This window comes from Centruroides sculpturatus, unplaced genomic scaffold (assembly GCF_000671375.1).
Source record: "Centruroides sculpturatus isolate CEXI.00-Female unplaced genomic scaffold, Cexi_2.0 scaffold33, whole genome shotgun sequence".
Lineage (NCBI taxonomy): Eukaryota > Metazoa > Arthropoda > Arachnida > Scorpiones > Buthidae > Centruroides > Centruroides sculpturatus.
This window is the reverse complement of record NW_019384325.1, coordinates 494004-521756: the sequence shown is the minus strand read 5'-3', so window position 1 is coordinate 521756 and position 27753 is coordinate 494004. Positions and strand designations below refer to the sequence as shown.

At 30.3% G+C, this 27753-nt stretch overlaps 1 protein-coding gene and 1 non-coding gene across 2 annotated transcripts in view; both read left to right on the top strand.

The window, feature by feature from the left end:
- Positions 1-27753, top strand: part of LOC111626852 (U2 snRNP-associated SURP motif-containing protein-like) — a 224805-nt gene that overhangs the window by 41762 nt on the left and 155290 nt on the right. The gene's annotated exons all lie outside the window — the stretch shown is intronic.
- On the top strand, positions 26837-26981 carry LOC111627365. The gene has a single exon (XR_002756988.1). It is a non-coding gene; the product is annotated as a U4 spliceosomal RNA (small nuclear RNA).

Genomic DNA, 27753 nt, shown 5'->3' with positions numbered 1-27753 from the left:
GCACCCACCTTGCTGAGACCTTCATACCCAAATTTTCGATTAGGATGTGGTGCACTCGGTCGACAGAGATGACTGTTGTCTCAGCTATCTCATGCATTTTCAAATGGCGATCTGCTAATACCAAATCATGAACTTTGTCGATATTTTCTTTAGTGACAGCAGTTGACGGCCGTCTGCTGCGAGGGTTATCTTCCACACTCTCTCTGCCAGATTTAAAAAGGGCTGTCCATTTTCTCACAGTGGTGTACGAAGGAGCAGACTCTCCCAAAACTTCATCCATGTCAGCTTTGATTTGAGATGGGTCAACCCTTTTTTCGTCAGATATTTTATGACCGCACGAGTCTCTGTCTTCTCCATTTTGACAAAGCATATGCACACTGACTATCTGCTAAGCTGTCATGGCAAAACTTTTTGACAAATCAAGCGGAAATTGGTATCATATCTCTAGCAAAGATGGCTGAATTATTCCCGCTAATAATTAAATTGATTGCAGCGCCGCATATGGGCAAGGCCGCAAACTTTCCGAACAGCCCTCGTATACTATGACGCACGTGCAAACTCCATCCATTCAAAAGTTCAATTTAAACTTTGTTGTTTAGTTTGAAATATTATTTGGTTCTACACTGGGCTTATGTAACCCAACAATGTTCATTCAAAAGTGATTAAAATGTTCATTTTAGTAAATATAGTGGATGTTTATAGCTAGTTTTGGTGTTTTGTTTGTGTTCATGTTTATTGCTCAGTTTGAAAAGAAAACGTGCTACTAAACAGATAAAGATTAATAACTTTTTAACAAAAAGCACTGCAGATTGGATAATGAAAAAGATATCATTGATATGTGTTTTTTGATACAGTAAATACATACAGATTTATCTATACTTTCACATCTATTATTTCCTTGTATCCACAGCTTTTAATGTTATTTGACAAAAACAATGAATTTGAGGTTCACTGTATTTGATGTAAAAAGTTTTTCTTGTTTTGAATTTTGCTTAGCTATTTGCTTTGGGCCATTTCTCCTCACAAAAATGTGTTAATTATTAAAATTATTTAGTCTTGAGTATTGTAATTAAATTCATAGCATCCAGTATAAATTTAATATAGAATAAAACTTAATTGAAAGGTTTCTTCTAAAATATTTTATTTTCATAAATGATGATAATTCTTAAAATTCTGTTTTCAAATGTAAATACAGGGTAAGCAAAAAGTTACTGTGCAATGAGAAATTTGTAATGATATTAAAGTTATACATACATTATGACATAAGAGACCTGTAAGTCATACACAATACTATAAATATAACTGATCAACTGATACTGAATGGACGACTTACAGGTCTTGTATGCAATACCATATGTATAACTTGAATGTCATTACAAATTTCTCACTGCATGGTAACTTTTCGGACACCCTACAGTATGTAAATTTGTTAGCAAAGGTGAAGAATCTTTGCAAATATTTTTGTAATCCTTAGTTTTATAAGATTTTTTTAATCTTCAAACTAGGAAATTTTAATACATTTTATTGAATGCTATAGCCTTGTACAATTTTTTAATTATTTCATAAAAGGACTTATCTTTGTAGGCTTTGTAATGGCCACAAATTTGAAGAAAATGTATATTTCCTGTATTTATTTCTTTTGAATACAAATTATATAATTAAAATTTTAAAATAGTTGAATCTTCTTGATTTTTTTTACAAATATTTAATTTGTTATAAATGTTTTTTAAAATTATAATATGATGTAATTTTATATTAAAAATAAAGCATAACGATTTGTGAAAGTGTAAAGTATTGCAAAAACAGATAGAAAATATAAAAATTCACATCAGTACTGAAGATAATTTATAAATATAAATATTTTTGTCAGATAACTGTACATGACCCAAATAGTTCAAGCAAGATAACTGGTACTTTCCAGTGCATCAAATGGTACATCAATGAACTGTGATGTACTAAAACACGTCCTGATATTCGCCAATGATCATCTTGCCAGTCAGGCCGTGTATATGACGAGCTCTGATGAAGCAATATGGTCGTCTCTGTGGTTATATCATTAACACTATTTTTACTACTCATGTGTATCAACCCAAAGTTACACTATAAGTCTACAAATTCCAATATAGTGCTGTTTGCTTCCACCATCTTGTTACATTGTCAGGTGTTTCAGTAAAAAAAACTTATTAAACCATTCACTGGTTTGTCAGTTGTGGCTGAGACTGACATACACTGGAATGTCCCCAATACTTAGATGGTGAATTAGTTATATAATATAATTACTTATACACAAAGATATAAGTAGAGAATCAGTTTAGTTTTATTTTGATGATTTTTTTTTCCTCTTAAGTAGTCACTTAAAAATAATATGCAATTTCTTTTTAAGAAATCCTGAAATGGAAACAAAAATCTGTAAGAGATAGTTGAATTCCACTGAATGAAAGCACCAACTAACACCCATAATCCAGTTAAAATGAATAAATTCATTATAAGAGTTTCACTGAGTCTGTTGTTCCATGATGTGGAATTCATTTGCTTTTTTTTAGTTATCAATATTAGGAAATTAGGCGCCTAATACTTTTAAAATACTCTTGTGTGAAAATTTAAACTACCACGAAATAAAAAAATATCCTTATTTATGTAATTGACTTAAACAGCAATCTGGTGACAGATTGTATTATGGTATTGCTCATAGTTTATCAAAATGCAAGTTTGAATCCCAGTTTAGGCATGGATGTTTTCGATTGTCATATTTTATGAAAACTGTTGGTGCTGTAAAGTCACTAGTATTCATTGCATATAAAAAAAACAAATAAACAAATGCTTGACAGATACTTTAAGTAAAATAAGGATTGAACAATTTTACAACTCAAAATTTTACTTCTTTTTATACATGAGAAAGTATAACTAGATAATTTTGTCAATGAAATGTAATTCCTATCTCTTCTGGACTTATAACACACTTAAAAAGTCGTACTAAGGTTGTAGCACATTTCATTATTGACAAGACTATGTCTTGTTTATAAAATCATACTGCCTCATGTTCTTATCAGCATAGAGGTATGAAGGAGTACATGTAGAGAGTTGATATTTGGCACAGAGTATTAGGTGCCCAAATCATTTGCGCATAAAAAAATCCAGACTCATAGGTAGTCAGGGGACCGAGAATCAAGTCAAAATAAAATGCAAAATGGCAACCCTCTTCTATAAACAGACAAAACAACCACCTCACCTCACCGAAGTCGGGTAGGGGAGGAAAGTACCACCCACAGTCATTCTAAGAAGTGAACTCTAACCTTAGGACCGAACACGTAGTTTTTTCTATGTTAAATAAAATTTGTAATCTAATTTTGTAAATTTGGGAGTACTTCAAATATGATGTTAAAACAGTTTTATGTCATTATGAGTGGGATTTTTTTAACATTACTTAGTATAGTAAAATCGTAGGACCGATAAAAATTTGACGTTATATTAGGGTTGTAATTACATTTGATGACATTATAATTGGGTTAAACTGTATATTGTTTGTGCAAAATAAAAAAATAATTTCGGATGATACAATAGCCACGATTATTATTTTTTTTCAAAAACGGGAACTTTTTGTTACCCGTTGACAAAAATTCAACCTGCGCCGACACGCAATGGAGAGAAATTTTAAAATTAGATAGGTTAATTTTATCGAAGATGCATCGTGGACAATCTCGTGGTCGTGGCCGGCGAAGTTTGAACGATCACGCCCAAAAGCAGCGATATCAAAGAAGATGGGAGAATGAGAATGAGACCTGCCTTGAGCATCAAAGTGATTCCGTCTCCGAGACATAGTCTTGTCCCAAATACAGTTTTGCCGTTTTACTTGTTAATAAATATTACTGGACACTGTCAACAGGTAATAATTAGGGAGCTCTTTCTAATACTTTCTGTTTTAGTTTACTAGAACAAACTTCTGAAATATAGTTATATGTAGAAATATGTAGAAGTACATTTTGTTATTTTTTCACAGATTTTAAAATTTGTCATTTTAATTTTTTGTCTCACAGCACATTTAGAATGGCTTCGTGCCAACAGCACACCAGTTGAAAACCACTGGTTTATATGATGCAAGATTCTCGTCTATAAATTTTATAAAGCTTCTAATTTTTGGGATTACAAAATTAGTATGTTCGCTTGCTTTTGATTAGGTTATTTTTACCAGTGAGGCACTTGATAGGGAAATCAGCTTTGTTCTAGAACCATGGTGGCAAAACAGTGGCTTATAAGCCATATGCAACTCTTTTAGAATCTTATTGTGCCCCTGTATACTTATATAATATTACACATGTATAAGTAATATGTCTCAAAGTTAAAAAAAGAAATTGTGTAACCATATAGGAGCTAAGGATCTGGAAGAGCCACAGGTGGCTTGCAAGCCACAGTTTAGCCACCATGGTTGTAGAATTTAAAGAAAACATGTTTAAATGATACATAACATTTGTGAATCACATCTTTAAATATCTTTATATATAAATTTTTGAAGTAATAAAAATCAATTCTAATCAGTGTTAAAAGACAGTACTTTCTTTATTCGTAGGATAAAAGAACTATTATTTATGGCACAATTTTTTGAAAACATTAGATAACAATAGATTAAGAAATATTTAAATACATGTGAAAAATGGATGCATTAATATTACACTGACAAGAAGAGGGCAGATGTTTGGGTCTGTGATTGAAACGAAACTTGGAGATCACATAGCCCTAAAGACAAATGGCTCCTTGTCCAAATATTAGGTCCCACTTCTCAAGCATTTCTGAAAAATGGGTTTCTGAAAATTGAATATTCAGTTTATAAAGCTAGAAGTTCAACTTTTCAAAATGGCAATAGTCGCATGGATAAGGTGCTGGGTACTGGAGCTAGCATGGTATTCATTTGATCCTTTGCAATTTTAGTTTATTTTATGTGTAACAAAATTATTTTATTAGTTTACTGTATCATTAGCATTATTATTAATCCTCATGTTTAAAGCTTATAAAACAAGAGACTAAAAATTGTTGTTGTTATTTCCTGTTTAGCAAAAAAGAAGTGTCTGTAGATTAGAAATATAAAGAAATAAAAATTTTATTTAATGACTTAGATTTAAATCTACAGAAACTTCTTTCTTGCTAAACAGAAAATGATATTGCATTGCAATTTTTTAATTTCTTGTTCTGTGAGCTTTAAAATGAGGAATAGGTAATAATAGTGATAATGATATGGTACAATGATAAAATAATGGTTGCACATAAAAAAAAACTAGATATGTGAAGAATTGAACAAATATCCTGCTAGTTGTGGTACCTAGCACCTTATTGATTTGGCTATTGTTGTTTTGGGGAGAAATGGAACTTCCAGACTTATTCGCTGTACACTCAATTTTCAAAGATCTGTTTTTTAGAAATGCTTGAGACCTGTTATTTGGACAAGGAGCCGTTTGTGTTTGTGCTCATCAAGCTGTATTTGAATTGGAGACTGAATGTCTCCGAATGTCTAGCCCACTCTCTGAGTGTTGCGAGATTAAAAATTCACTAGTTTATAGGATTTAGATTTTTAAATTTCTATATATTATCGGTTATAAAATTCTTATTGAAGTTAGTGATTCATCCAGCACTAAAAGTTTAAAGAACTGTATTTTGAAGTAAATTGTTTTGAGATTCCAAGTTATGATAAACATTTGTAAGAAGCTCAATGTGTTTGCCATACACATTATTGCAGAGTTGTGATGACCATTAGATTTAATGGTTTAAACATTCATTTTGCTAATTTTTATTTTTTTATACTCATGTTGCACAATGACGAGTGGTTCTGACTTTGTGATCCGATGAATGCAAAACACCTTCTCCGTTGTGGATTTGTTACTTTTATTTACAGTGCTTGCTAGAGGTACCGTGTTTCCCCGAAAATAAGACATCCTCAGAAAATAAGACCTAGCACAGGTTTTGCTGAATTGCGAAATATAAGACCTCCCCCCGAAAGTAAGACCTAGCAAATTTTATTTTTAGTCGTAACGGTCTTTGACACATGGTTGAAAGTGGCCGTTGGCTTTTTGAAAGTACAGCCACTGATTGGTCAGCAGATAGTCTTATGCAAATCATGCTACATGGCATGATTTGCATAAGACTATGGCTTGGAAATCACAGATTTTCATAACGTTACGGTTGATGATCTCTAATTGGTCAGCCGTGAATCACGCCCCAACATATTTGCATAGTGCTATGGTTCAGTAATCACTAATTGGTCATCGAGCTCGATATTGACACTATGAAAAGGTTAAGTTGAAGAGAGAGTGGGAAGTCCACTCCAGCACGGGAACTTCGTAAGTTCAGTTCGACACGACCGGATATACATCACTCTCGTTTAAGTTAGACTTGGGAATTTTTTATTCAACAATAAATGTGAATTCTTCATGGAAGAATAAGACACCCCATGAAAATAAGACCTAGCACATCTTTGAGAGCAAAAATTAATATAAGACACTGTCTTATTTTCGGGGAAACACGGTAGTAGAAAAAGACATTTGAATGCAGATGGGAGACAAAACTTAGGCGGTTACTTTATTGGTTGGTGTATGTTACAGACTTATTGGATAATAATTAACATAACTACAGTAATTTAAAATGGTAGCATTATTTTTGAAAGACCTCGTATACTTAATGCAATTTATAAAAAAGTTAAAAAAATAATTTGTTGAATTGACATATCATAATTCATAAAAAAATTTAAGAAACACTAAATCTTGTCTTCATTCTTGTTAAACACTTCTGGAGAATAGCAGCTTTGTTAACCTTTTATTAGAGGCTACTTGTCTTTCTGAATACACAAAAAGTTAAAAACATTTCCTTTCTGCGATGATACAATTATAAAAGTATATATTAATAAATTGGCCAGATTACTGAGGTGTTTAACAAGAGTTAAGTACAAACACATTTATTTTATGTTGTTTAAATTTTTAAAAAAAATTATTGTTGCTCCAGCCATTTCATTAATAAACATAAATCATGTTAAATAATTCTTGAAAATTCCATAATTATCCATCTGCAGGTATTGGTAATTCAATAATTGACAATACAGAATTTAATTATATTTATTTTGGTATAAAGGAAATAATTTATGTTCTTATATGACTTCTTTGTTAATACATTAAACAAATGTAATTAGAAATGTAACATTTTAGTATGAAAAATATAATAAAATTGGAAAAATAAGCACAATAAGTAAAGAAAAGATTCTAAAGATTGTGACAGGCTTGGTGAGGGTGGATTGGCCTATTTAGTTTAAGGGATTATCGAAGAGTGATTTCCATGCATACTCGCTTTCCTCCGCATGGAAATCACTCTTCGATAACTCCTTAAACTAAATAGGCCAATCCACCCTCACCAAGCCTGTTGCAATCTTTAGAACCTTTTCTTTATAAAAAATATATTTAAAAAAAACAAGTTTTCATCTTTGATTTTTCAAATTTCAAGCAGTTGAATACTTAAGCCATATAGTTACACAAATAAAATAGCAAACAATAAAATATGAAAGTGAAATTTAATTTGCTGCAGTTTTTTAAGTATTTTTATTCTTATTTTAAGTTATGGAGTTTGTAAAGTATCAAAGTTGAAAATGTTCATCTGAATTAAACGAAAAACTTTTCATTTTCTTGTAGCATTTGCATTCATAATATAAAGAAATTCTGTGTTTAAGCAATCTAACATGTCTCTGGTGAATCTACCTTTTAGTTGTAGTTTTGATGCCGTAAACTAGATTTCCTGAAATTTAAATCGCATTTGTTACTTTAAATCGTATTTGTTACAGATTGTTGGCTGTTTATTTAATGAGTATTAGAAAAGGAGTTACGTTAAATGTAATTTAATAGACATTGGCACAAAACACTTTAAAGCATCATAAATCCTTTGTGCTAGAAAAGATTAAAAATCTTAGTTCTCTATTACTGAAGTTATATATTCTTTACTTATACTCCTATCTAGAGAACTGTTGGGAGTGGTATCTTAATAGACATTGACTTGTTCTTGTACTGATCAAATCATCATAAATACAGTTGTTGTTGTATATTTTTGAAAATAGTGTAACAAATAACAACTTTTAGTAAGAGATTTACTGGGGTGATAAAGGGATATTTTTACCCATTTTAATATTTATGCTGAATTCCAATGGTTCGTTAAGACTGAATCTGTCAACTTTGTCAAATATTTTCCTAGATACATAAACCAACATCTACAAACCCAACATCTACCAGATTATATCTGGTATGTTGTCTTACCATATGTAACTGATGATGGTTATCTAATGTTTAAATATACCTGGAAGAGGTGATTGGAATGGAGACTCAAATGGTTTAACTGGCAACGCATTCATATAGTAAGTGGCAGTTGCAGGTTCGATTCTCACTTCAGAGCCCTTAGTCTCGAGTTTTTTGTGTTGTACTCAAATTAACATCATTGAACTCACTTGTGTTACTATGACACATAATTGGTAGTCTTGAGTTAGACCAGGGATGGCCAACAGTTTTTGCCTCGGGCCAAATTGGAAACAAGAATTTTTTCTTTGAACCAGAGATTGCCCTAGGAAGATTTTCAGGTGATGTGAGATCTCATTGTGGTGTCACCCCATAGAGACTAAACTGTATATAGAGATTACAGATACATTTTTCACATTATCATGCTTTATCAACATTCTACGCTGTGCTTAAGACATTTGTAATGGAGCGTTAGCTCTGAACGCACAGTGAGTTGTTGACCTTTTTAGGTGTCAGAATTTTTCGTCAAGCTGTTTGGACTTTAGCTAATATTGAAAGATTAATCACGGACTGCATAAATTCATTAGACAGGCCAGATCCAGCCTGCGGGCTGTATGTTGGCCACCCCTGAGTTAGACACATCAAGCGAACTTGAAAGGTGAGTGGAAATACGTCATACTCACTTGGTTACATGTGTCATTAAGCATGATTTGATTACTTACAATGTATCTGGGTTTGCGACTATAATGATTCTACCAATCAACTTAACTGTAAAAAGTTGTAAACAAATCAACGTGAATTAATTTACACGTGTTACATCTAAAAGTTTTGTCTTATAGCAATATAATATGCAAAAACAAAATGGAAACCTCCAATGTTTTATTTTTATTTTTAAAAATAAGCGAAAAAAACAAAAAGAAATATTAGTAACATATATAGAAAATAATAAGAAAATGAACAATGGAAAATTCGACAACAAATTTACAAGAAAAAGACAATTTGATTTGTGGAGAGAATTAGTTAAAAAATTAATTGCGTGTGTTGGAGCTAAAAAATTCATTGTGTAATGGAAAAAGTATTTTAATTTAATCTTTTCAACATATCACTTTCTTCCTTGATCTATTTCTTAAATTATTTTGCCTATTAAGATTATTTATTAATTAGAACTTGACACTTCTGATTAATAAATAATCTTAATACAGCGTCTATGCTCTTAATAATTTATACATATAATTTACTATCATTTTAATTTTCTTTTTCAATGAATTAGATACTTCTTTTTATTTTTGGAAAAATTTGCTGTACGAGGTCTTTTGAAAAAGTTTATCTAGTTTTGGTGATTAGTTATGGCCGTTTATGTGAAGGGGTGTTCATGGGGTTTGGTGAAAAATTGGATCCGCAGAAATGAGCTCTTTGAAGGAGCAGTGTTGTTTTGTGAAATTCTGTGTGAAACTCAAGAAATCCTTCACGGAAACTTCCCACGGGTGGGTGAAACATCTACCTGCTCCAAAAAAACTCGACAAGTTCGCTCAAATGTTAAGGTGATCTTGACTGTTCTTTTCTTATGCAAAAGGGGTTGGTCATCATGAATACCTACCTACAGGCCAGTCAGGCCAGACAGTCAACACGGAGTACTACCTGGTGTTATGAATCACCTAAGAGACAGAATCAGGTGAAAACAGTCCGAACTTTGGAGGAGTGGTGAGTGGTTTTTTTCACCACGACAACACTCCAGCTCATTCGTCCCTCAGAATTCATGAGTTTTTGGCCAAAAACAAAACTGCTGTGCTTCCCCATCCACCCTACTCACCTGACCTGGTCCCTTGTGACTTTTTCCTGTTCTCCAAACTAAAAAAACCTGCTTTAATATGCACAATGGTCCTTTTAAGTTGAAGTTTGTCTTAGGTGTCCACTTTCACAATTCTCTTGTTCTAAATTTAAAACCTATCTGCCTTTATAACTAGAACTTTGATGAAATAACTATATTACTTGAAACAATTGGATATTGTTTGCAATATCAGCTTAGCACACTTACACAACCAAGCCTGAATTATCATAATGACTAAATATAAATATTATAAAGTCTCTGTAAATCCGCACGAAAAATATATAAATTTTAGGTTTAGCGGTAGACCAACACATAGCAGATGGCTAATTACTTCTCTTTATTTAATCACTGTATATGCATTTCGGTCCTATTAAAGAACCCTCTTCAGTACATTTAGGTACACAGCTTGGATTCACATTTCATTAGCACTTTCATATCAAGTGTATTTAGTAACATTTTCTAATTGTCTATGGTCGTATTTCGTTTACAATAAATCATACTCTAGGCTTCTGTTCAACAGTCCGTCGTTGGTACAATTCTCAAATAAAAAAAAAAGCAGTCATAAAAAAAAAAAAAAAAAAATTTAATCATAATGACTAAATATTGCCAAGTTAACTTTTGGGCTAGAACCCAGTTAATTAATATAATAAATATGTAATTTGGACTAAAAGTTAGCTTGAAAGTTAATGTAGTGATATCATTTGTTTGTTATAATAATTTAAACTTAGTTGTCTTTATATACATAAACTATATTAGGGTGAAAGCTTAAGTCAACTGAGAGCCATAGAGAGCTGTGGGTGCAAAGTTTTCTCCAGCAACAAATGGTTATATCTCTTTAGTCTGACAGTGAAGATTTGAACAGAGGACTGGGTAGCGTAATTGACAATGCATTTGGGCAGTAAGCAGTTGTAGGTTTGAGTCATGTTCTAATTCAACCTTTTCTTCCAGAATATTTTAAGTTATTAAGATTAATTTAAATTTAGTGTAATTACTAGATATTTTCTAGGAAAACAAAACAGCTCCATGGTATGAGTTTTTCTGTTTCAGCTTCACACAAAAACATGCATTGACAAGCGTCTAACATTCTGTCTAAAGCAGTTTAAAATTTGTAGGTTTCAAGGAGGACACACATGTCCAACATCATAACCAACAGAAAAATTAAGAAATGTTTAAATCACCCACGTCTTTGGCTAACGGACTATCAACTCCAGCAACTGGTTAAAACATGCTTACGTGCATGATAAATCATCACAGAGATTAATATACAGTAAATTGATAGCAATCAGAAACTTGATTAACACATGCTTATGGCCAGCAATTGGTTCATAGACTTTATGTGGTGAACTTTAACCTCGAATATTTCAGTCCACAGATAAAATTTTGAAATTCTAGCTTCATCACAACATTGGTCTTGCTGAATTTGCACATATTCAAAAAACCATGTATAATAGTCATGTGGTTGTTTTAAACACTTTCTGACTTAGGACTTTAGACACAGACAAAACACTTTCTGACTTATGCAGATCTCCACTCAAAAATTTAGAATAAAATGGAAGCATACCTATACTTCTAGTTGAAATTCTAGTTGAAAAGTTAATCTAGCAGTATTATTTGGTCAGCTTACAGTATAATGGAACTGTTGATTTTTGTTTAATGCAAAACTCAATGAGATAAATAATGAATAAAAGGAAATTATTATTAGTGTGACTTTAAACAGTTTATTTTATAACACAGTTGTGTAACCAAATTGTGAGAATCTGGATTCTCATTAATTAACAAAATTAGTAAATCTACAGATACTTTATTTATGTTATTTATAAAAAAATCCCAGGCTCAAAATAAAAGTCTGATGCACATGTGCCAGATAGGGATAGATGATGATGATTAATATTGATCCAGTGCAAAGAGTCTCATTAGGTTCTGGATGACTCAAAGTATTGATATGTCACTTAGCTTTAAGTGATATACCATTTTAACACAAGGAATGATTTACCTAATGATTAGTGTACACAAAGTTTGTTAAGTTTATGCACATGCAGAACAAATTTCATTTTATGCTGTACTGATAGGGTTCAATCCCAAGTGCCAAATTAACAGATTAAGAAAAGGCCTGGTGATAAAAAGGATGGATGAACCGAAATTCAGACCCTTCACTACTATTTGAATTGTCAGAACATTGAATGCTTCGATCTGAAGATCAGATGGAGAATTCTGCAAAGCACTTACTCAGAATAAATATCCTGACTAACTGCTTTTGAGTTTCTTTTCTTACAGTTGTAATTGAATCGCAGATAATGCAAGAGGGAGGAAAAAATTATTTTTATTAAAAGTAAAAGTGCTTTTAAATTTTTAAGTTTGTCTTCCATTATATTAAACAAATATCTAATCTTTTATAAAAGATTTCATTTGTTGGAAATAAGTTATTCATGTTTGAATATCATTATTAATATCTTAGATTCATAATCTAGAAATCAAATGGTAACAGCAATTAGTGTTTCATATTTTCTAAATGTATTCTCATCATATCAGTAAAAAATTTTTAAAGTATATATTTATGAAAAGTACAGTAAGTAATTAAATTTTATTAAGCATTGTTTCTTTTAACTACACGAAAATAATACTGTTATATTGCTGTTTGTTAGTTTATTTTGCAATATACAGTATTATCAAAATGGAATCACTAGTGAACATTTTGATTAATTTGAAGTAATTTTAAATTTGGTTTTTGTTTATTTTATTAGATAGATAATCAAAGTTTATTATACACTTCAATAGTCAATGCACAGCCATTTATTTACTTAAGAATAATAAAAGCTGTTGATATACCATTCCATTGTGTTGTGTTCATGTAATTTTATACTGTGGAAAACCAAATTTTTTTTTTCCAATATAAAATTAATTAAAGTAGCTTAAATTAGACTTTGATATCGTTTCCTTGTATTCATTTATAAGTTTTGAGAATGAGAAATTATAAATGAAATTGGGAAATTCGTTTTATAAAGCTTTTGCATTAAAAATGAATGACTTTGAAGTTGTAAAAGTTGGATTTTGAAATAAAATTTTACATTAGAATAAGAAATAGACTAGTTTTAATTATATTTAAGAATAATAATCAAGTTTTATGACCATTATATAAAAACTTTCATGTAAATACCATGAAATGATATTGGTACTATTCATTATTCTGATATAAAATTTATTTCAAATGTACTTGAAAATGGGGTAATCTGAAAATGTTTGTGCACACAAATTTTATTTGAAATATGTTTTAAAGTTTTATTTGTTTTTAACTTCAATGTAGAGCCATCCCAATTTGTAATCTGTCTGTCTACCTTACTAAGCTTTTCTGTATTTAATAGAACACACTCCAGCTTATTTAAACCCAAAAAATATATAAAATAACAAACCCAAAAAATTGCTTTATCACCGACAATGTATAAAGATATGTGATTAAACTTTTCTCAAACATTTCCAAATGTTTAGGTTGACGATCAGGAAAATCTGTTATATAATAAGAATTGACTCTTAGAACAGAATTTTTTTATTTCAAACATATTCAGATTTTTTTCTTAGATAACAGATGATCTCTGTTTGATTGCTAGCACTGTCTGATTGAAAAGTTTTACCATTGTTTATTAAGTAGAATATCTTCAAAAAAAGATAGGTTGCAAAGGTATACAGGGTGTCCAAAAACTTTCTGTGCAATGAGAAATTTGTAGTGACGTTAAAGTTATATGTGGCATTGCGTATAAGACCTGTAAGTGTGTATGTCCTGTGTTTCCATTTTGTGGAAGATGGCATTACTGCTTGCTCATATACATTTCAGTTTTTGAAAGACTTCTTTGCTTATCTTCCATGGAATCCAGCCTGCTTGATCTCCAGACATCACTCCTTGGATTTTGGGGTCTCTTGGAGGACATTTTTGCCATTTCCTGTTAAGAAAAACTGCAGTATCATACATAAAACTTTATTTTACTTTTTCCACTCCATAGTAACTTTTTGGACATCTGTACAATTAATAGAATTTTTTAAAACATCCTATTAATTGTATGTATTTATTCTGTACTAATTATTTCATTCATTTGTTATTATGTCATATATTGTAATTGTATGCTGAGATCAAGTTCAATGTTTGAAATTCAAACCATTTTTTACCATATTTTTCTAAATGTTTTTAATTATAATAGATTATGTTAAAGTGTATTTAGTGTATTTTGTTATTAAAATAAAAATTTACCTTTTAATATTGTAGTTGAATTTTAGTTTGTTAAGGGTCTGATTGTAAAGTTTATATCTTTGATCCTTGAATTGAGAAGAAATTTGATTGGCTTAAAACTAGTGCATTCTTGAAAAACACTTACAAGTTGATACACATACCACATGATTCAAAGATCTATAACAATGCAAATGTGTTGGTTTAAGATTGTTAATTAATGTAAATTGTTAGTAGATTGGGAAATATGAATGAGGGGTTAGCATATACATAAGAAACAGTATAATATTATTGGATATGATAGAAAGAGTTTGGGAATCTAGTGATAAAGATTAGAAAAAAAATATATCAAAAAGAAGAAGAAAAATGATACAACACCATCTAAGTGAATTTCAGAGTGGACACTGAAGTCTTTGTTGGGTATGTGTGTCGACATTCATCGGAAAGGACACCTTATGACACTGAAATTCTATGCTCAGTCTTTTATTAATTGATGTTTACAAAGTATACATTGAGAATACACAGATATATCCAATGTAGCCACCAAGTAGTAGACCAATATGACTCTATATTCTGGCAGGAGAGACTGCCTTTTCCTTCCAACTCTCTCCTTTTAATGGATTTTGTGGATCCAAAGGCCAGCCAATACAGAGCTGAGCCAGCAGCTCTCCTTCAGGTCTGCACTTGCCAGGACACCTGACTAATTTCATTAAGCATAATGATTTCTCACTGCTCCATTAAAACCAATCCAGTCAAGCAGAAGATCGAATCTGTCATCGTCTAAATCTCCTAAGCCCACTTTACAATTTAGAATAGAAAAAAAGATAACTTAATCAATCTACATCATGTATATAGTTAGAATAAACAGTTTTAAAAAAGACTAGGAAAAGTTACAAGGAAGAAAATTATTTTTAAAAGAAATTACATATTTGATTTATTGAGAAATAACAAAGAAAAGTGAAGAGGCTTACAAATTAGACAAATTTGGGATGTGTCCTAGTCCTAAAGACAAAGAGAAATTTTTATATAAGATCACAATGAGAAGATTCTTTGTTAGGCTATAAGAATATAGGAGAGACATTAAAACAGGAAAAATAGGAAAGGTATAACAACAATGAATCAAGAAGCATACAAGAAAAACATTAGAGTGGAAAAAAGCTAGAATTTTGGAAGTAAGATGCAATTTATGGATTTATGAGAAGAGTTTGAAAATGAAGTAATCAATAGCAAAGATTCAAAGTCTTTAAAACTGTTGGAAATAGATGTTAAAAGGAAAGAAAAATATTGTAGAAAAAGTACAGATAAGAAATTTAACAAAATTGGATACTGTTGGCTGTTTTAGAATGACCGATATCTTATAATATAATTGAGATTGGTTGACAATAATAACAATGATAATAATAAGTGCAGAGCCCAGACAGTTAGAAATTGAAAGTTGAAATTTGGTACACAGTTAGGGTACGTCATGAGAATGCACACTAAGAAGGGATGTTTGGAAACCCCCATGGGGAGAGGGAGAGGGTTAAGGATTATCCTGAAGAGCTCGGCTTCTACTGTACTATTTTAGATGCAGTTTTTACATGAATCTAATTAGTCTCGGAAGAAGGGGACCAAAATTCTTTCATTCAGTGAAAACGGGTAAGATCAGCTTTTGTAAGAAAACCTTTAGAGTTATATAAACAAAATTCTATAATATAGTACAATAGAAGGTTAAAAATACAAAATTACCTAATCTTAATGTTTGTTCTTATTTTTTGTCCAGGCAACGTCGGGCTTACCTGCTATTCTCATTTTCATGATTCAAAAAATTAGTAAGAGGAAGCTGGCAAAAATTTTGAAGAAATAAATATTTTTCATTAGAGTGCTAGTAATCAAATGGATATTATCTACTATATGACTAATGAAGTTTAAATATTTTTCAAAACTTTCTAAAAAATTCTGTTCTACGAGCCAATTCTTCTTGTTGTTTAACAGATTCTCTAAAGATCAATCTAAATGCGTGATAGTGCTTGGAAAGATTTTTAATCTCGTTTAATTTTGTTTAATGATTTGACTCAAATAAAACAGTTTCTTGAGTTGTTTATTTTAAGCTTTTGTACTTACAGTTAATAAAAGAAGTCTCTGTAGAANATTTTGTTCTCATTATCAAAATATTAATATTGTAAATTGCTAATTAATAATGTAGGAATTTAAGGCTATTTTTCCTAATTTTTTCTTTTAATTAAAGTTGAGACTCTTCTTAGTTTTGTAATTCTTTTAAAGTTTGTGATAACGATTTTGTTTTCTATTAATTATACTTTATTTTAGATACGTTATTAACGTTTTTTTTTAAAGTTCTTTTAGACTTGTTTACTTTCCATTATCATCCGAATTTCTCATGAAAACCTCTTATTTTCAAGGAAATTTATCTTAAACTCCAACTGCATCTTGAAACGTCGAGAAATGAGAAAAGAGTTGGGAGTTTGCGCGTGTGTTTCTTCACCCAATTTGAAGCTTGATAACTCCTTTGTCTTTTGTCGAAAATGTCTGAAATTTTGCAGAGAGGTTTGTTTATTAGGGATAAATATTTGTAGAAATTTTCAGATAAATCGGACCATTAGTTCGGGAAATATGGCCCCACTCCTGTAATATCTCCCTAACCAATTTTAAATGATAATTTTTTATAATTAAATTTCACTTATTTCTCAATTAAAATATAATTTTATAGGGCATGTTATGTGTTAAGCGTTAAAGTGTAACTTACGTAAATGCCGAAAATAAATATAAAATTCAACATTTATGTCCATTATATAATATATTATTTCGGCTATTTTCGGTTAATCGATAACACAAAATTGTTATAAATCACACGGAAAAAAGAAATAAAATAAAATACATTTTTGTCATAAAACTTTTATCGATCGCCTTCGAAATACATTTTCTGCTTTATAACTTTTTTACTGTTATTTTAATTTGTATAAAAATACGTGAAAATGAATATAAAATTCGTATTTAAATCCCTACTTTACGTTAGTAAATCGTAAATTTTTTTTTGTATATTTATTTAAATTTACTCAAATTGGTTAGAAATTTGAATTTATTTCAGGGAGGATAAATAAAAATTCATGTAAACATCTCGACATGAAGGATGTTTTTCTTTACAATACTATACTTACAATGTACAGTGCGTACTTGTATGTGTATAGATAGTGTACGTGTGTGTGTATTTACGACAAGCACACACATAAAGACATGATTCTATATAACGACTAATCATCATTAAAGTACCCCTATTTAGCGCTGTCTGGATAGTTATTTAGCAGTCGAAATGCAACGAAGGACATGCGAAAGACAATACTAAAAAATAAGGATTTATTTCTAAACCTCACCATTATATAATTTTTGAATCTCGATCCGTGTGATTTTTGGTTGTGGAGGACACTTAAAAGATGTGGTTTATTAAGGACTCAATGCAAATTTGGCAGTTGGAAAGACATGCATGCGAGAAGCATTACAGAGGATCAATCACGATCGATCATTGTACAGACGGTTGATCGTCTTCAGGTTTTATACCTTCAGAATGGTGACCATCTTGAGCAGTGTTTTCTGCATTCTGAGGTCTCTTTATAGCATAAGTGTTGCTTGCAGCGCGAAAAGTGCCGTAGTAGTAAGTTTTGGTACTATTTTTTGTCTTTCGCTTGTCCTGAAACGTCAACGTATCAAATTTAATTGAATTTGAATTGTTAAGTGTCTCTTGTAGACAGCATCGAATAGGAGTAATTTAATTACAATCATTCGGTATATATAAAATCGTTGAATGTTTAGATGCGCATGTTATGTGTGTATACGTGCATACGTATGCACTGTTGTCTATGCATACAAACCACGAGAATATTCTACAAAAATTAAATATAATTTCAATTATAACTTGCAGTATAAGATGATTTTATAAAATAAATTAATTAAATAAATATGTTTCAGAAAATATTTAAAGCAACGAATCGTTTCTCTTATTTAATGTACAATTTAGATCTCGAGTGTGTCATTAATATATATATAATATATATTATATTAATGATATGCTCTCGATTTTAATATTATCTAGCCCCTGTATATCATACTTTTCCTCTTAACAGCAGTCATGCCAGTCATCTATCGAACTCCGTAGTGGAGAAAATTTTGAATTGAAATAACCTTAATGGCTAAAGTTTTCCATATCTGGTCTCGATTTTCATCTAACTCCGTTCTAGATATTAAAAAGGACAGACGGATAGACGGACGACAGTGGGAATCTTTACGTCTGCAATTTAATAAGAGAAACAATTCGCTTCTTTGATCATTTCTTCTTAAACCATTTAGAGATATGCTCTTAAGAGCTATATAGAATATTATTTTATATAAATTATCGTAAAATAAAATGTTAATATAAAAACATATTAAATTTATGGCTACTTCGCTGAAAACAACCTCGATTACCTAAGAATCTTCTACAGAAAATGTCTTGAATATTCCATAATTGTACAATTTATGTGATTTTTTATGTATTAAATCTAGAAATTTAATCTTTATCATTTTGTTTATATGTGAAAATTATTCTATTTTATTTATTTTAATTAGAAAATTGCGAATAAAAGTATATTGTACTGTTTTATCGATTTTTCTTCCTTATTTTATCAATTTTTCTTTCTTGAAGGACTGTACCTTTTCAGAGGATGTTTATTATTAGTTTTTTTCGTTCTTTCTAAGAGTGAATGGATATAGAAGAAACTACAAACCGCTAGCAGCGATAGAAGCAAGATTTTCTCTATCACAATTATACTCGAGGCTGTAACTGATAGACTAGTAATTGACCCAAAAAATAATTGTTAAAGTTAACATAACCGCAGAGTAAATTATTATTATTATTATTTTATATATTTTTAAGATTTTTTCAACTCAATATCTTCAATATTATAAAATTTCCTCTAAGTGTATAATCATAAGTTAAATATAATTATTCTTTATATAATAATTAATTTAATTGCTATTATCTATTAAATAGTTAAAAATATAAAATCAAATTGTCCCAATCTAATTATAAATTATTTCAGATATTATTAAAGCATATATCAAGATATAATATCTTTTATTGAGTTAAAAACATTTTTTGTACTAATTGTGATATAAATCTGGACATTGATCACTTAGTATAATATTGCTGTTTTATAAATTAAGAAGGAATATCTTACTTCATTGAAATTAATTAAATTGAAATTATATGATAATAATATGGAGAGACAGTGAATTTGCAAATTATATTCAGTACAATAGACTGCCATTTTACAATTCTTTAGTTTACGGTTTCTGCTTTTACAATTGGTATATACAGGGTAATGCATGAAAAAGTAGACCCAGCCTTTAGTTTAGTAAAAACACATAATAATACAGTAATAAAAATGAAGCTGACTTCTAGTATCAGCATTGAAGATGTTAAAAGTGGTCACCTGTTACATCTACATACAGCTGCTCAGATCAAGTCATGTTTAGAATACTGTGTAATGCAGTGACGTCAATGGCAGAGATTGCATGGCTGATGTTCTCCCTCTGTTTCCACGTGTGTGGATTTTCACAATTTAGAATGCCAGTGTTCGTTTGACACAACATTCCACTTGATCGATATGGTTTGCTCACTCGTTTCAATACAGCAGTGCCGGAGACTCTAACTGGAACTACTTTTTCATGTGCTATGTTGCAAGAAATGTTGACCATTTTTTTATGTTGATAATCTTTATTTTTATTTTCAAGAATAGAATTTTAATTTATTTTTTCAATCACCTAAAAAAGTTCAAATTCGCAGACATTTTTTTTGCCATCAAAAACCTTATTAAATTTCCAGATTTATAAATTTAAGTCCAAATGTTTATTCAGACAATATTAACCCTTATTTGAGATTTAAACTAGTTTTCAAGATTTAAGGCTGTTGAATCTTGTAAATATAGACTGCCTTGTTTAACTATTAATGGATATTGATTTACCATAGATAGGAAGATTTATTTATGCAAAGAAGCAGTTAATAAATATTTTAAGTGAAATTAATTTTGTATTTATGCAAATATTATTTTAATAAGAAAAAGAGAGGAAAAATATTAACTTGGACTTATTAGGTGATATATTAAATGGCAAAAATTTAATACAGCATCAAACTTTCTAATCAAAACAACCTTAGTAAAGGAATGCATTGTGACATTATATTATTAATTAAAATAAATGAGCAATTAAATGCTGGGCTGCAATTTCTAATCATATTTTTAATTAATTTAATTTAAAATATATGCTTTCTACTTCAAATTAGTAGTGGCTTGCCCCCGTACATCATACTTTTCCATTAACAATAGAGCTGTGCTGGTCATCTATCTAACACCTTTCAGGGGAAATTTTTGAATTGAAATAACATGACTTCTGGTTTGTATTGGACATTTGTATATAGTTAATTGGGGCCTTCTGCCCCTAAGATTTTCATATCTGGTCTCAGATTTCATCTATCTAACTCCATTCTGGTGATTAAGGAAAGACAGGCGGCTGACAGTGGGAATTTATAGATGTATAATTTTTTCAAATTGCAGCCCAATTACAAGTGGATTCTACTGTGTCTTAGTAATGTATATATTTCAAAGTGAAGGTTTTTTTTTTCTATTTTAATTTTAAATAAGTCATCTTGAAATGGTTTGTGATGAGAATTTTATTTAAATAAATGAAATTATGATAGTTTAAAATTATTGAGGTTATTCTATACTTTGTTTAAAAAAAAAAAAGTGTTTAAATGAAGCCATTTAAATGGTGTGGAATGCAATCAGCTGAGATTATGAAAGTCAATATTTTGAATGAGATAAAATTTATAGTATTCAAAAATATTAATAGAAGCATTATGAAAAAAAAAATATATTATAGATAAGCTTATAAACAGAATTACATGGAAATTGCACTTAAAAACCAAGGCTTAATTACATTACTATTTTTTATCTTAATCTTTTTTATTTTATTTAGTAAAATTGAAGATTTTGTCTATGATGCTGTAATACTTTAAATACTGTTTTAAATTTGAAGCTAAACAAAACTTAATAAAAAATAAAGGAAAACATGTAATAGATAAGGCACAAATAAATATCTGACTGTCAAATCTGTGCTTATGTAAAATTCTCCATTAACTTCATTTAATTATCTTTGGGGTATCAAAGAATACGTCATTATATACATGCATATGATGATTATATATTACATGCACTATATATTATAATATGAGAGTTGTTCATAAAGTTCCTGGAAAATGAAAATAAAAAAGACAGCAAATTGAATATAGTGCTGTATTTTTTGGTGTTCATTCCATTTAACTTAAAAGAAAGTTCCATATGGTGTCATTGTTCTTCTAAGCTCTTTCTGAAGAAATTGGTGCTCATTGATTCTAGCCACTACACTAAAAGAAGTTTCACTCAATCTATCAACTGCCTGCAAATGCCTATAATGTCTTTTTTTAAATTTGGGAATAAAAAAACTGTATATGCAAATACTCAATCAAACAAGTCATGACAATTTTATGTTTGCATAAATTAATTATAAATATAGCATTCTGCTTACAAATAATGATCACTTTCTGGGAACTTTTTGAATGCTCCCAGACTCGTGCAATTGCTATAATTTAACTTCCTGTTTTAGTTTGTTTATAAATCTTATACTAATCTGTAATGAATTTTTCTGTTATTCCATCTTTCTAGTTAATTTTGCTCTTTATTCAAATGTTCAAAATAGAGATTAAGATTTATGAAATATATTTATATGTTTTGTATTTTATTATTTTTCATACAATATGTTATATTTAATTACTGTAAAAACAAGAATGTATCCATTTAGCATATTCTATATGCATATATGTTATTCACAAACATACCAATATTTTCTGGGGCAATAAAAGCATGACTGAAGCATGTTGTCATGTTTGGACTTTTTCAGTTCAAGAGCACTTTGAAAGTGTGAGAGTACTTTATATTTAAGATTATTTTTGAATTAATGTTGCACTCTATTTGGAAATAATGTGATATATTTTTTAATGTAATGATCATTCTTGTCAGATATTTTAAAGTTTTTGCAATACTCTACACAACAAATGAACTATATTTACAGTATAGAGAAATTTTTTTCAGACTTTTTAATCTATAATCTTATATAATATGGTTGGATGGCTGATGTGATAAAGGCATTGGCTTATCACTTGAGAGATTTAGATTCCAATCCGTGCCAGAAACCTTGGGAATTTTCTATTGGTAGTCAATTCTGGATGCATTTAGTTTTATTCTTTTCCATCTGGTTTTTCCCAATTTGGACCTGGCTAAATGTATGATGGGCAAGGAATAAAAGAGCTTCTTAGTGCTCATAGGGTAAAAAGAGTTCATTTTAAATTACCTCATATAAAACATTTCTATAATAATGAAAAGAGTATTGTGATTTATATAATGAAATTATAGAAAATATAAAAAAATTTGCATGGAGACATTTTTAACCCTTTGGCAGCTGAGTTTTTTAATACTCCCTACATATAGTTGTAAAAGTTTTATTTTATAATTGAAAATATAATTTTAATAATTTTTTGATGTAAATAGTTTTGTTACATATATGATTAATCATTAAAGAAACAAGTGATTAATATCAAATTTATATGTTTTATTATTTTATAATTTTAAGTAGTTATTATATTAATTATGATAATTTCTAATCAGAAAAATCTGTAAATTTATATGTTTTTATCTCTAAGAATCCCTGTATTGAATATTAGGCTGGTTTCCATTTTCAAATTATGGAATGTTAGTATATTCTCAAATTACCATTTATGTTTCAATGTATTCTGATATGTAATTGATCATTTAAGAAAATGTTAACATTTATACATACATTACACAGATTAAAATAAATATTGTGTTGATCAAAAAGTTTGTTCATTTGCTGATGATGATGCAATTGCCTCATTAATTCAAGAGAACTTGCATTATACCATCAGGAAAATTATGTTCATGTTATCTATTGCTCAGGGATTGGATGCTGTTCATTTACACAACTTTGGATACATATCATACTACAATGTGTAGGAATCACATCAGTTGAGGGAGAGAAATCTGAAAGACTTTATTTGCCTATGTTTCACTGGTGAAAAGTAATTTTGAAGATAGAATGCGGGGCTAAAAAAAAACAAACATAGTGTGATATCTTTGGTTGTCTCTGACATGTGATAGATGATGTCAAATTAGGTGTACAGGATAATCAAATAATGATCTTAATGCATGGGAGAAAGTTTCTGCCACTCTATAATTAATCACTGTGTTTTTAAATGATGCCTTGAAATTTTCCAATTTTTCTAGGTGTTTTAAGTTGGACCAATCAGAGCTGGAATATAATGCAAGCTTGGTTGTAGGCTACCTTGATATTTTTGCAATTTTTATTTCATCATCTCGAAAGCCTAGTTTGACATTATCGATCACATGTTGGAGGCAGCCAATAATATCAGACTAAGTTTAGTTGTTTTAACTCTGTATTCTATCTTCTGAATTATTTTTCAACTTACTCAAGTTTGTCAAAAATATTTTGTTTTTTATTGTTTTTGATATTAATATTAATCCAGTTCTCACTTGTTACTACAAGATGAAAAATGGATTTTTTATGATAATGTTTGGCGAAGAAAGCACGAAGAAAGGTTATACTGAGAATAGGATAGAATTGGCAGGGAATTATCGACTGTGAATTGCTACCTCAAATCAGACCTTTAATATAGAACAATATTGTTCCAAACTTGATAATCTGCAGGCAGCCATCAGAGAAAAATGGCCAACATTAGTATGAAGAAAGAGTTCCACTTTTCAGCATGACAACATTAGACAGCATCTGTCTTTGACCATTTGAGAAAAATGATTGGAATTTGGATGGGATGTTTTGTGCCACTCCTATATTCTCTCAGTTTTTTGTTTTCAGTTATCAGTTATTTCAATTGTTTCTGAATAGTTTTCAGAGGAAGAAGTTAGATGATGTAAAAAACCATTTAGAGAAATTTTTTGAAGAAATGTCTTTAAGAATTCATGGCACATGTGATAATGGATCTACCCAACAAATGAGCTAAAGGGATAGAAAACAAAAGTGCATATATAATTTAATAAAGTCATTATTTAATTTATAAAATTTGAGTATTAATTTTGTTTAAAAACAAACTTTTTGATCATCCTAATAAATAGAAAATGCTTTACACAGAGTAATAATTAAAAATAAAAAAATTCTTTATGTTTCAGTAATTATGAACATTAATTATAATCAAGAATGCATTATTTGTGTTTATAAAGGGTAACTGGGAAATGGGCTTTCATAGAAATGAGTATCTGGCAGTTTTTTAACATTTAGATATCATATGATGTAATTAATTTTTAAATTTTTAAATGCTTCTATAGATCAACAGATTATCCAGAAATATTCAAACAGTTGGATTCTTTATTAGGTTACTATACTCCTTAAAAGTTAAATCACAGCATCACAAAGGAATGCACTTAGCAACATGCACATTGCAGGACTGGTAGAGGTGATAGAGATATGCAAATCATTAAAAGAACAAACAAAGATATGCAACAAACACCTGTTTATTTAGTTACGAATAAGGCCCAATGAACAGACCAATATATGGAGAGGTATACTATCAATGAAGTGAGTAATGGATGTACAGTACCTTGCCAAGCTGTGTCCACTTCAGTGCACATGTTGTCTATAGTATGTGGCAGTGGTCCCAGTGTGCCTCATGTTGAATGAGGTCTCACAGGTGTTTGATGGGAGAGAGATCCATTAAGGCTACTGTCCAGAGACGGATGTGAATTCTGTTCAGGCTGGTGTGAGTTCACCTTGCGATGTGTAGTTGGGCATTATCTTGCTGGAACACTGTGTTGAGTTGGCCTGCACCAGTGGCCAAATCATAGGCCACACAATTTGTGATGTATCTGATGTCAGAGCACCAGAAATATGCACCAGGGTTGTCCACTGATCAAACATGATGCCTGGTGTGGGCTGGTGTAATGCTCACCAAAAAAAAGGCTGGCTTGTAGCATTTCTCAGAATACTGCCACACCTGTCTAAAGCCATCACTCCTCTATAGATAGATGTGGAATTTGTCCTTAAACAATATTTCTTATTCAGTGGTCCAGTTGCAATGAATGATGACACCACATCAGGCGTGCAACCCTGTGTCAAACAGTTAATGGCATCCCGGTTGCTGATTGCTTTGCATGCAGCCCCAACTTCATGCAACTTGTTGTAAATGGTTTGGTGGACACAGATGCACCTGTTAATAATGACAGACAACTATGGATGTCACATGCCGTGGCAAACGGGTCTTGATGGGCTCTCTGGCAATAATCTGCCAGTCTGTACACTCTGTTATGTGCCAGTGCAATCCACTCCCTCTTTGCTGCTATGTTTGCAGATGTTCCTGTATCCATTGTGTTACACACCACTGAATGATGGTCACATCATTTGCATGGCAACTGCATACATTGACAAACCGAGGTTGTGCAGCTCCATAATATGGTTTCATTCTCCAGTTGATAACTGGTGGTATTCAGCTCGCTCTCATCTCTGAGGCATTTTCTATGCTTCAAAAGTTCAGCTGCCATGAATTGTCACTGATAACATTTATGGCCCAAGTCGGCCGCTGGTCTTTAGAGCCCAAAACTGGGTACCATGTGACCCTATGCATATGAAAACTTACTTGTTTGCATATCTCTGTTACTTTTACTGAGTCCTGCAATTTGTTTGTGGCTACATGCACTCCTTTGTGGTGTTGCAATTTCACTTTTGAGGTGTGTATAATGCTAAAAAACAAAAAATCCTAAAAATATTAACTAATAAATACTTTAAATATATCTAAATATTTAATTTTCTTAGAAAGTATGAATTTACTATTTTAGTTTTAAATCAAATTACTTTAAGTAGAATTTTCTCAGGAATAAATATTGAAAAGCCAAATTTCTGAAACTTTTACAAACTTAATAGTATTAAGTTTATAAATTCTAAAACTAAGCAATTTAGTTTTGGAGTTGAGAATCCAAAGAAAGCAATTGAAACTGTAGAAAATTTTTTATACACAATAAAAACCAATCTTAGAATAAGTAATCTGAGTTTATGTTTTAATTTGCTTCTTAAGAAGAAGAAATAAAATTTTATAAAGATATTGAATTGTGTGAACTATATCATTTACTATACAAATATAAATAGATTTTTCTTAATATTTATAGTACTAATTTCATAGTCGTTTGAACAATTTAAATTTTTTTTGTATTAAAATTATAATACTTTATTTTTTTTAGCCGACGATTATAGATATCCTAGTTATGGCTCCTATGATACTGGAGATCCTAATACAACTAATTTATATTTAGGCAACTTAAATCCAAAGGTGAGTTTAGTAATTACATTTAGATGATTTATTGATTTATAGATGGTTAATTAATCTAGTATTATTTGAATTAGGCATAACATGGAGTAATGCCTAACCTCATTAGTAACGATATCGCCTTTGCGCAGAGGCGATATCGTTACTAATGAGGTTTGAGCCGAAGTGCGATTATTGCTAGTTGAAAACTTTTCATATTTATCCTACTTTAAGAAATGTTGTAAAAAATTATTTTAGGAATTAATTTTTTGTTATTTGGGAATAATAATTTCTATTCTATGACTATTCATATAATTCAGAATAATATATTACCTTTAACTGGATGTTTTCTTAAATACACTCAAAGAACCAAAATTCCAGTAGTTTATAACACTAAACTCTACTGTCTAAATAAAAATGAATGTTTTTGGTTACTTTAAAGTAACAGTCTTTGGGTTATTACAAAATTCAAATGTGACGCTTGCAATCAGATGCCAAATTTAAATTTTTTAAAATGCCATCTGATTGCACACATCACATTTAAATTTTTTGTAAAAACCTAAAGATAGTTGTTTTAAAACATCTGAAAATGTTCATTTTTATTTAGACAGTAAAGTTTAGTGTTATAAACTACTGGAGTTTTGGTTTTTTGAGTGTGTTTATAATTCAGAATGAATAACTATCATAATCTGTGGGTGCATATAACTGCACCAGCATTATACCCCATAGAATGTTGTTGAAACAGAAATAAAACTTGGAGGTGGTCTGATATTTCCTTTGTAAAGATCTACACAAACAAGGTTTACAGCTATATTCTGTTGTTAATAAATCAGCATCTCTTACAATATATGTTGAAAGCATTCTTCGTTGCTTCATTACAGAACACCTCCTAGTAATCTCACATGTTATTAAAGGACTGGAATCTTTATTAAGACATAAGACCTTTGCACAACCTACACCATTGTATTCCCCACAGCAGCCATTGAAAGCACAATACTTACTGCTATATAGTTTAGAACAGTGTTTTTAAACCTCAGGTCCACAATAAACTTTTATC